We start from the raw sequence: 12,897 nt of genomic DNA on the forward strand, positions 1-12,897 counted from the left end.
GAATCACATCTAAGTCCATCAAGAAGTTCCTGAGTCATACAGCTTCTTTGGTTGCCTCAGAGGCTACCACACACTCAGCTTCCATGGTTGAGTCTGAAATGCATTTCTGCTTAACACTCCTCCATGCTATGACTCCACCTCCTAAAGTAAACACATAGACCGATGTAGACTTACTATTGTCCCAATCTGATTGGAAGTCAGAATCCGTGTAACCCACAGGGAGCAAATCATCTGCTTGGTAAATCAACATATAATCTCTAGTCTTTCTCAGGTACTTTAATATATGCTTTACGACAGTCCAATGTCCCTGTCTTAGATTACTTTGATATCTGTTAACCATGCCCACGGTAAAACACAGATCCGGTCTTGTGCATAACATAGCATACATTAGGCTTCCTATAGCTGAAGCATAAGGAACTGCATTCATTTCTTCTATCTCTTTTGATGTCTTCGGAGACATCTCTTTAGATAAAGATACTCCATGCCTAAAAGGTAGAAAACCTTTCTTGGAGTCTTACATGATAAAACGAGCTAGGATCGTATCGATATATGAAGTTTGGGATAAGCACAACATTCTTTTCTTGCGCTCCCTTATTACTTTGATCCCGAGAATATGTGCACATTCTCCCAAGTCCTTCATATCGTATTGCTTGGACAACCATACCCTTACTTCTGAAAACACTTTGATATTGTATCCAACTAACAAAATGTCATCTACGTATAGTACAAGAAATACCACCACATTTCTGTCACTCTTCTTGTATACACAATACTCATCCGGACACTGAATAAATTCTTAAGGCTGGATCACTTCATTAATCCGGATGTTCCAAGATCTTGAAGCTTGCTTCAGTCCATAGATAGACCGATTGAGCTTACATACAAGATGCTCTTTGTCCTTCACAATGAATCCCTCTGGTTACTTCATATGGATATTTTCTTCAAGAATTCCATTAAGGAAAGTGTTAGGATGTATACTAAAAGCCTAGCTTTTGGTATAAACATTTATCTAGAAATAAGAATCACATTGGTCAAATGTCTATATTTATGATAAATGTAGTTGTTCAATTAATTTATATTGTAGATAACATGATGTGTGGTGTCACACACAGAAGATCATGTTATCAGTACCTTATAAATTATAAACAATAGCTCACGACCAAAATGGAAAGGAACAAACCATTGGAAGGTCACAGTGTAATTAGGTATTAGTTTATCTTAACTATATAATAACACTAGTACACTTAGAGTGTATTGAGTAGGACCATTAGAGGTCGTTTCTTTTATACTGACTTTATAAAGAAACAAAGACCTCAGTTATTATGGAAGTGTGTGCTCTTAATCCTAATATAATAACAAGCACATATATTTGATATTTATTTCTTTAATTTATCAATGGGTGAGATTTAGTTCGATAAATCAATAAGCTCGAGAAGTTGGGAAATGATATCACTTATAGTGTGTGTTGTTAATTATAGAAGGAAACTGTGTCCTAGTAATCTAGGTTGAGAATGTCCCCAAGAGGAGCTCATAAGGATTGTCATGTTAAACCCTGCAGGTGGACTTAGTCTGACATGACGATAAGGTTGAGTGGTACTACTCTTGGACTAAGATATTAATTAAATGAGTTGTCAGTAACTCACTTAATTAGTGGGAATTCAACATCTTAAACACAGGGAGACTAACACACTCATAATAAGGAGCCCAAAATGTAATTTGGGATTGGTGCGGTAGTTCAATAATAGTTCTCTAGTGGAATGAATTATTATTGATAAAATTAAGTTGTGTGTTCGGGGCGAACATGGGATGCTTAATTTTATCGGGAGACCAAAACCAATTCCTCCTCTCGGTCCCTATCGTAGCCTCTTGTATATAGAGATTTATACCCACCACATACCCACCTTCTTACCCATCCATTGGGGCCGGCCAAGCTAGCTTGGAACCCAAGCTAGGGCCGGCCAAGACCAAGTGGATGAGCCAAGTTGGTGGTCGGCCAAAGCTTGGGTCCCAAGCTTAGGTGGCCGACCACTAGAATATTAAAAAGGGATTTTTATTAAAATTATTTCTTATGTGGATATCATGGTTTTAAAAGAGAGTTTAAAAATCAAAAATTTTCTTTTATAGCTTTCTACAAAAGTTTAAGAGAAAAGATTAATCTCTTTCCATATTTGTAGATTAAAAGGATGGTTTTAATTTTTGGTAAAAACTTTCCTTATTTGTAAATCATCTACATGTTTAAAAGAGAGTTTATAAAATTTGAAATCTTTCCTTATTTGTTGATTAAAAGGTGGATTTTAAATTTTAAGAAAACTTTCCTTTTTAACCATGTTCATGATTTAAAAGAGAGTTTAAAAATTAAATATTCTCTTTTATAAGTTTCTACAAAAGATTAAGAAAAGATTTGATATCTTTCCTTATTTGTAGATTAAAAGAGATTTTAATTTTTAGAGATAACTTTCTTTTTATCCACATGTTTAAAAGAAAGATTTTAATTTATTAAATTTTCTTTTTATAAACCAATCATGAAGGGATAAAAATTATTGGAGAAATTTTTATAAATTTCCGGAAACAAATTAGGAAGTTTTAATTCTTGTTTAATTAAAACTCTCCTTGATTTGGGGAAATAAGTGGTCGGCCATGTTATAATGAAAAGAAAAATTATTTTTAATTAAATAAATTTTTCCTTTTCATGGCAAAAGAATTAAGGAAGTTTTTATTTAAATTTCCTTATTTGCCAAGATCAAGGATTATAAAAGAGGGGGTAGAGGAGGCTTTATGGGGAACAACCTCTATTATTTTCTCCCTCTTTTTCTTCCTTCTTGTGGCCGGCCCTTCTCTTTTCTCTTCTCTCCATCCTTGTGGCCGAACCTCACATCTTCTTGGAGATCAAGTGGTGGCCGGATTCTAGCTTGGAGAAGAAGGAGAGAAAGCTTATATCCCTTGGAGTATTGGTGGTGTTTTCTCTTCATCCTTGGAGAAGCTCTTGTTGTGGCCGAACCTTGCAAGGAGGAGAAGAAGGTGCTTTGGTGGTTTCTCATCTCGGAAGATCGTTGCCCACACAACGTCCGAGGTTAGAAGAGGAATACGGTAGAAGACCTAGAGGTTTTTGCTTGCAAAAGAAAAGGTATACTACTATTTAATTTCCGCATCATACTAGTTTTATCTTCATGTAAAAATACCAAATACAAGAGGCATGCGATTCTAGTATTTCGAATTTATTTTTGATGTTGTGTTCTTTATTTTTCTTTTCCTTGTGATTTGGTTGTTCTTTTCGGTTGACCTAAAGTTATTTAAGGAAATTAAATATTAGCTTTCCTTAAAAGGATTTGTCTAGGCGGTGGTCGTTGTTCCCATATCCAAGAAGGTCATGTGCCTCGCCATGCAGTCCTGGAAGCCAATTTTGGAAATTAATATTTAATGGAATTAATAACCTAGGTGATTTGGATCGAACGTGTTAAGTTCCGCAGGAGATCCAAGTCTAAACCTAAAAGAACAAATAGATTAAACTTTGGATCAAACGTGTTAAGTTCCGCAGGCAATCCAAGTTTAATTTAAAAGAACACATGGTAGCTAGGAAACGGTTCAGACCTTTGTACAAATTTTTTGTACAGTGGAACCATTAGGCTTTCCGAGTAGCAACCAACAGAAAGTTGTCTTGACATCCATTTGGCAAATCTCATAATCCATATGTGCGGCAATAGATAAAAGAATCCGGATAGACTTAAGCATGGCTACTGGCGAAAAGGTTTCCTCATAATCAATTTCCTCTTTCTGAGAATACCCTTTTGCAACAACCCTTGCTTTGAAGGTTTCTACCTTCCCGTCTGTCCCTCTTTTTCTTTTCTAGATCCATTTACATTCTATGGCTTTTACACCATTTGGTGGTTCTATAAGCTCCCAGACCTGATTAGAGTACATAGATTCTATTTCAGAGTTAATAGCACTTTGCCAAGATGCTGCATTTTTTTCTTGGAGTGCTTCATCATATGTCTAGGGATCAGGTACATGTTCACCAGGGATCAAGTCTGAAGATTCTCCCAAAAATATGAATCTATCAGGTTGCCTAACAACCCTCCCACTACGACGAGGCACTACTTATAATTGTGCATCATTTGTGACACGTGTTGCAGTTTCTTGTGGTATCTTATCTTGTACCGTTGGTACTAAAGTAGATGTGTCTTCTCTTATTTCCTCAAGAACAATTTTACTCATGGGCTTGTGGTTCATTACATAGTCTTCTTCTAAAAACTGGGCATTGATGCTAACAATGACCTTCTGATCTTTAGGACTATAAAATAAACCACCTTTCATTCCTTTAGGCACAAGCAAGCGAACTTCTGTACGTGATTCCAACTTATCAGCGTCTCCCTTCAGCACATGTGCTGGACTATCCCAAATCCGAATATGTTTCAGACTAGGCTTACGCTCATTCCACAATTCTGTGGGAGTAGAGGTTACTGACTTAGAAGATACCAAGTTCAGAATGTACACTGACGTTTCCAGAGCATATCCCCAAAATGAATTTAGTAATTTTGAATAACTCATCATTAATCTAACCATTTCCATAAGAGTCATATTCCTTCGTTCTACCACACCATTCTGTTGGGGTGTACTAAGTGCAGACAGTTGGGATTGAATCCCGGCCTCTGATAAGTAACTCCTAAACTCTCCTAAGAGGCACTCGCCACCACGATCAGACCGTAGTATCTTGATACCTTTACCATGACATTTTTCCACATCAACCATGTATTCTTTGAACTTATCAAAGTACTCAGACTTGCGGCGCATCAAGTAAATGTACCCGTATCTCGAATAGTTGTCTATAAAAGAGATAAAATATTCAAAACCATCTCTTGCCTGGATATTCATAGGTCCACACAAATTAGAATGGACCAATTCCAACACATCTTTGGCTCTATACCCCTTGGCCTTAAAAGGTTTCTTGGTCATTTTTCCTTCCAAACAAGATTCGCAGGTTGAAAAATTTTCACCACTAATGAACCCAAAGGTCCATCGGCTATTAACCATTGAATCCTACTCAAATTAATATAACCAAGCCTTAGATGCTAAAGATATGTTTGGTTTATTTCTGAAGGTTGCTTTCTCTTATTAGAATTAGAAGATGTGTTATTAATTTTCATTTATTATATCGTGGGAGTTATTGGATTTAGAGTATACAAATTGTCAATCAACATACCGAAACAGATAACTACCCTATTTTTCTTGACAACTACTTTGTCATCAAAAGAAAAAGAATATCCATCCATAAATAGTTTAGAAACTGAAATCAAGTTCTTTCTAAAACATAGTACGTAAAGACAATTTCTCAAAATCAATATTTTATTTCTATCAAAAGATAAATAAACATCTCCCACTGCAACAGCCGCCACTCTTGTAGCATTTCCCATGTAGACGGTGATTTCCCCTTCATGTAGCCGTCGGGTTTCCTAGAACCCCTGCAATGAATTGTAGACATGATCAGTGGCTCCCATATCTACACACCAGGTATTAGTAAATAACACCACTAAACATGTTTCGACAACTAATGAATAAGATATACCTTCATTGTTCTTGTTTCTGCGAGGGAAGTTCGTCAAGTGAGCCATCATCTTGAGGATATGATCCCTGATGGGTGTCCCATCAGTCATGGTGGTCGTCATTAAGTTTCTCATGGCCTCCTGCTTGGCAACCCGATTCTGGTGTCCAAAGAGTTCTTTGAGATTGAGTATCATGTCATAGGTAGTGGGTAGGGCCTGATGCTGATGTTGCAACACATTTGACATAGAAGTCAAAATGTAACATCGCACCATCTTATTTGCCTTCACTCATTTCCTATGTCTCTCTATCTCCTCTTCACTAGAATCCTTATCAGGCACGCTAGGACAGACCTCAAGAAGTATAAACTTGCATCCTTTAGCAGTTAAGATAATGTCCAAGTTTTCTTTTCAATCAATGAAATTGGGACCAGTAAGTTTGTTTTCTTTCAATATAACGGCAAGAGGATTGAAAGCCATTTGAAATCCTAAGAATCACAAAATATTTGGTCAAAACTTTAGAATTTAAAATAATATTGATTTCTCAAACAATATCATTTAAATTCACCAACACCTCAAAACACCGTGAATTTTGTATGCTACGATAGTATGGACGTATACAAATTCAAACATTTGTAAGAGGAGGTTTTACCCATTAATTTTATTATCTTGTCAACCTAACTTTATAGCAAATAAAATTAATAGTTAGTTTATCTTCGGTCACACAAATAATAGCAGTGACTCCGATGGGGAGGATTCTATTAAATGTGCCTAAGTGTATACCATTACTTGATACTTAGTCCATTAATTAGAATTGTGCCCCTTCAGATGGAGAAGATCACACAAACCTAAAAAATTTCCTATAATCATCCATAGAGGAAGTTTGATCTAGTGATCCGCAAACAAGCTCATCCGATGTGGAGGAAGGCACTTAAAGCCAACGCGTAAGCTTAAATGCATCACTTACAAACCAGTAATGGAGATTGTGGAATTTAAATAATTGCTCTCCCACTTAGTTATTTAAAATGAGGAATTTTAACATACACACACACAGCACATCAACATAAAAGGCAATAAATATGAAAAATAATTTTCTAACTATTATGGCCTCATCCATAGTTGTCCTCCATGTGCCACCAACCCTAGCCGCCGCCAATGGGTCATGTCGTCGTGTCTATCTTCCTTCCTTTTCCGCTGCGCCTTTGGTCCTCAAATAGCACCACGCCTCGCAAGAATACGATCCGCGATAAAAATAAAATTTTATATTTATCGATCCTATATTCTACAAGGGAATGTACATGTAATCTAGATCGAATAAAATGTAAAATCCTAAAACTAATACAGCTCCTGCTGTATTTAATAATTACAATCATGCACATACATAAAATTCCCTTGACATGCCCGAGGGTCCAATCACACACAAACACAATAGGGTCATAATAGTTGGAACGAGGATGCCTGCAACCACAGAGTTAATCTATTTGCATATCCTACTATTATCCTGTCTAAATTTATGTATGAAAGTGAATAATTTAACTGAAAACCAAACACACAGAGGCAAAAAAATAGCTCTGATACCAATTGTTGGGTGCTACTCGGAATTCCTTTCTGTTTCCCCTGTACAAAAATTTATACAAGTACAGAACTTTTCCTAGTAACCCATGTGTTCTTCAAAAGTTAAACTTGGATTACAAACGAAACTTAACATTATTAATCCAAGTTCAACTCATGTGGTCTTCATAACTTAAACCATATTACAGAAGTTGATTAAATATCTATTTCAAGGATTGGCTTCCAGGTCGTTGGCGAGGCACTCGGCCTTGATTATGGGATCATCCACCACTTCCTAGACAAATCCTTTCAAAGAAATTGAATATTTAAACTCCTTACAGTAAATCCAAGGTTTAATTAGAGAGAACTCAATTGAAGCACAAAATCGATAGCCTCTTGTGTTGGTATTTCAGGATCCATACAAAGAAAAAATAAACTAGTTTCTCTACGGAATAAAGAACTAGTTGTACCTTTCTTCGTAGACAAAGACCTCTTGATCTTTTGCTGTATTCCTCTTCTCCTCTTGGACGTCGTGTGGGCGACGATCTACCAAGACAAAACACCCGAACCTTTTCTTCTTCTCCTCCAAGTACCACCTGTTAGAGTGTATACTAAAAGCCTGGTTTTTCTTTTAAAATAAAGAATCACATTAGTCAAATGTCTACATTTATATCCTAAGTGTAGTTGTTCAATTAATTTATATTGTAGATAACATGATGTATGGTGTCACACACAGAAGATCTGTAAAATACCGGAAAATAGGCGAATATGAATAAAGGAATTTTCTGGAATGTTTGGTAATTTTTCGGAGCTCGTACGGACTAGTTGATGGGGATAAAAACGGGGTCCGGAAAAGCCTGTTTAGGCTATCCCATTTAAATGAGGAAAAGTTAAATTTCTTAAATCCTTTTCTTTATTTATTTTTCCTTTTCTTTTATTTCTTTTATTTCCGCCGTTCTCTCTTCCTCGCCGAGACCACGCGCGCCCGAAGTCTTCTTCCCCCTGCCCTAACCGCACGAGCGTCTTCGGTTTATCTCCTCCGGCGCCGCTACTCCTCTTCATTTCCTTCTTCCCCGAGTGCACCAAAGCCGTGCCGACGTTTCTTCTCCTCTCCTCTGCCGCCACCACAGCGACGTCGTGCCCTAATTGGGTTGTGCCGCCGCCAAATCGAGCATCTCCACCGACGCACGAGCAGTGTCGGTGACCCTTCCTCTGCCCTAGACAAACTCCAACGTCGGCCACTGTCATCTGTGCCCTAGCGTCTCCGCCGACGCCAAGCAGTGCCAGTTTTCTCCTCTCTGCCTTCATCTCGAATCTTCTCGGCCAATTCTTCTCGGATGCTCCTTTGCCCTAATCTTTGCTTTGTTTTCTCTGTGCTTTAGTTATCTCTCCGGGTTGTGGACAGAGGCAAAGCAGTCCGAGACTAGCATCTTGGTGATCACAATCTGCTGCCCGACACCATTGTCTTTCCCTCTCCATTCCTCCGGCAGCCGGTTTCACTACCACCAGCAGTAGATTTTGTACTGTACTACCATCACCGAAGAAGAGGAAGTGGAAACAGGGAGGAAGCAATTGTAAAACCTCTGTGGCCGGATTGTACCCTTGTCCACCTACTTGAGTTTGGGTAAGTTTTGGAGTGGGTTCATTATTGGATTTGGTTGGTTTAATGATGAGGTTAAACGTGGATTTTATGTTAGAAAATCTCTCCTGGTTTGCGTAATTGGGATTAGTTGATTAGGGTTCTTGATTTAATAGGAATTTGATCTAGCTAGTGAATACATATAGTAATTAGCTAAATTCGGATATGTTGATGATTTAAGATTTAGGGTTTTGCCTAGATAGTTTTAAGGATTCTATTTAGCAATTCATTGGAATTTTAGCTAAATAAAATATATCTCTGTTGGTATCACAGGACCTTGACGTGAGACGGGTTTCTCGACGTCCGGATTTGGAAGGATTGGACCATTTCTTTTGGAGGCGGGTACTTTGACTTATGTCTTTGATATGCATAATAATATGTTTAACATATAGCAGTGATTGTGTAATCATTTTTTTTCGGTTGGTCACTACATGATAGTTACATGGTTGCTTGTTTATTTATTCTGCACTGCATATTATTTACCTGATCATATATGCTTTAGGTAGTGACCCAACCACATGCTATGTTATCTTCTGGATCTAGGGTTTATTTGATGCCCTATCTGATTTGTGTACCTTCTATCTGATACATCTTCCAGTGGTACACACTTTGTATTATTTATATGGTCATTACTATGTTATTCATGAGATTGCCATGCTTAGTGTCATGCATCATGATTTCATGCTGTGCGATTGTCGGCTCCACTATGGTTGAGCCCATCGCCAGTTACATGTACTGCACACACCACCACCCATGGATTAGTGGTATATCAGGCAGGTGTGTGGCGGTTCTGCTGTTTGGCTCCATTGGTCAGGTGACTCAGCGTGGTAGCCGGCAGTCAGTTCCGCTCTGTTTGGCTCCGCTGGCATTTAGTGTAGCAGCGTGGTAGCCGGCAGATGGTGGACTCTGTTTGGCTCCGTTGGTCAGATGACTCAGCGTGGTAGCCGGCAGAGATTTCCACCCCGTCATCATGTACCGGGAGTTGAGAGCATTGAGCTCCCCCATTTATGATTTGGGGTCAGAGGACAGGAGTACTCCGACAGCATCCCGTCCACTCGGTCGCTCATCAGGAGCAGTGATGTCAGAGTGCACGGTCACCATATACATTTATTGCATTTATTGTTTGTGATTGCTGCATTTACTTGCTGTATTTTTATGGATGCATATGATTGACATGCATACAGGATTATGACTTCCCCGGTCTAATGACCCTGTTACCTTTGTACTTTGATCCCGATTAGTACAGTTATCTCCTGATTTCGGGGTCAGAGGACAGGAGTACTCCGACAGCATCTCGTCCACTCGGTCGCTCATCAAGAGCAGTGATGTCAGAGTGCACGGTCACCATATGCATTTATTGCATTTATTGTTTGTGATTGCTGCATTTACTTGCTGCATTTATATGGATGCATATGATTGACATGCATACAGGACGGTCTGACGACCCTGTTACCTTTGTACTTTGATCCCGGTTAGTACAATTATCTCCCGATTTCGTTTCAGTTGCATTTATCCTTCTCGTATTCAGGAGACTGTACGCATGATTAGTGTTGTCTGTTATTTATTTTATTATGCATATCAGTTGTACCTGCTGAGTGTTGGACTCACCCCGCCTCCATTGTTGATATATTTTCAGGTTGAGGCTGTCAGGAGCAGTTCCAGTCGCTGGTTCCCACAGCACGTAGTGCTAGTCCTCTGCTAGTTTTGAGTTGTTATTTTATTTTAGCTTTTCTCTATCAGACTTTGTTTTAGTCTTGTTTTGGATTTTACATATGGATATTGTATGGAATCCTTCTGTTTGATGGACTTTTGGTATGATATGGATTTTATTCTACTACATGCCTGCCTGGACGGCAGAAGAGGTGAGTTCGTCGGATTTGAGCTTTACGAGTGTAGTTGAGTAGGGTGGATTTCGAGTCAGAGTACTATTGTTTGTGATTACTATTATTAACTGTGTGGTTGTGACAGCCAAAGGCTGAATATCTATATAAACTGCGTGGTGATTGTTTTTATTTATTATTATAATTCCAGCCGCCTGTGGCTGAGGTATATGTGTTATGTAGAAGTTTCAGATTATCCGCCGTACAGGGGAGATGCTGCCGAAATTTCTTCGGACAGGGACTCCTCTGGGGCGTGACAATTTATTTGGTATCATAGCTTAAGTTTTACGATCGTTGCTTTCGTATTTTAGATATTTGAGATAACCTGATACCAATTTATATGGTATCAGAGCGCCAAAGTTTGGCGATACTTGTTGGGTTTCCGTGTGTTGGATTTTTGAGATTTATCTGATACTAATTTATTGATATCAGAGCAGGGTGTGATACATACTTTTAGTATTCTTGATATATTGTGCTAGCCCAAGTTTGCGAGTCAAACTGGGTAGTTATTTTTGGTTGTACGGATTTTCCATTACGTATATGTTTTGGACTTTCGTTCAGATTTTATTATGGATTTCTGATGATTTTCTCGTTCGAAATTTTGAGGTCAAATTGGGGACTGGACAGCGACGGAACATCTCCAGACAACAATTAGGTATGATGTCATTTTGGTAGTTGGTTATACTGGTAGTAATATCTGTAATATAATTTAACAGATATGAGGCGATCTACACGTATTGCTGCGAGACGTGGTGCTGGACGACCACGTACGAGGACCGCGGGATCTCTGGATACGCCAGAGATGCCTTCTGTTGATGAGCCTGTTAGCCAGGGACAGACTCAGCATGCTGCGGGCGCGTCGGGCTCTCAGACCCCGATGGCTTCCTTAGAGGTACCTAACTCAGCTGCACCGAAAGTATCTACTCCTACTGTATTTCTGGTATCATCAGGGGTACCGTTGACATTCCCGACACCAACTCCAGCCTAGCCTATGGCATACGCGGCACCACCGCCACCTAGGCCTACAGTGTACCCGACACCAGTGACACCTGTGCTCCCAGTACATACGGCGTACCCAGCAGCACCTGCATTAGGGATACCGGCTACTCCTCATCCGGTACCATTACCTACTGTACCTCCAGTCGCGGTCACCTATGTTCACCCTACAGTGCCACCGACAGCATATGCTCCAGTTTACCCAGCAGCACTGGGAGTACCTCCTCCAGTATATGCACCGGTACCACCTGTAGCACCAGCTCCAGTGGTTCCGCCAGTTCCGACAGCCATTCCGACACACCTCACTGACTTTGTCGCGGCATGAGCCAGGATTCCAGTGTTGGCAGAGTCGATGAAGAGTCGATTCACACTCTTCCGAGGAGACCGAGATCCGAGTGTGGCCTTTGTTAGTTAGAGCCCTAGAGCCAATCATTTGATGATTGTATGGACTCATTGTATCATATTCTTGTATATTAATAAAGGCATTTGTTTGGTTATTATACTTATTTGTATTAGTGCCAAATAGACTAAGTATAATAGCCTCCTTGAGTAGAAGGTTCATACCTATATCAATCGATTAGTTGAATCGATAGTGAGATGATATAGGGAACACTACTCTAAATCATTCCTAGTCGAGTATTAACATTCAGGGACAATGTTAATGCAATAAGACTAGCATGTAGGTCAGCTCGATGACTTGATCTCACAAGTCATGGATATAGAGATATCAAGCTGACACATGGGTATACATTGGAGAATGTATACTGAATGACCCGCCATGAGAAAGTATCATGGATCGTTATATGAGTGTCATATACTTTCTCATGTGGCTATTAGTATGACTATTAGTCCTTAGACCTGAAGTCACCATGGATCCCTACATAAGGAGTTATGTACTTTAGTTTCGTCAAACGTCACCCGTAACTGGGTGGACTATAAAGGCGATTACTGGGTATATAACAAATTATGCAGAGGGATGTGAGTGATGTAGATGGGATCTATCCCTCCTATATGACGGGAGAGACATCGATATTCTTGATAGAGTGAGACCACGAAGTGTATGGCCATACCCAAATGAGTCAATATGAGATATTGAGCTCATTTGATTGAGTGAGTCTACTCGGAGTTCAAGATTTAGATTGGTCAGAGGATGACACGGTCTATGCCTCACATTGATCAATCTAGATGTCTAGGATAGAAGGACACTTGTCACATATTGTGAGGAGTCACAATTAGTAGTCACAAGGTGATGTTGGATCTCAACATTTCTTGTAACTTGGGTAGCAATGATGTATTG

Source organism: Zingiber officinale, chromosome 8B, assembly GCF_018446385.1.
Source record: "Zingiber officinale cultivar Zhangliang chromosome 8B, Zo_v1.1, whole genome shotgun sequence".
Classification (NCBI taxonomy): domain Eukaryota; kingdom Viridiplantae; phylum Streptophyta; class Magnoliopsida; order Zingiberales; family Zingiberaceae; genus Zingiber; species Zingiber officinale.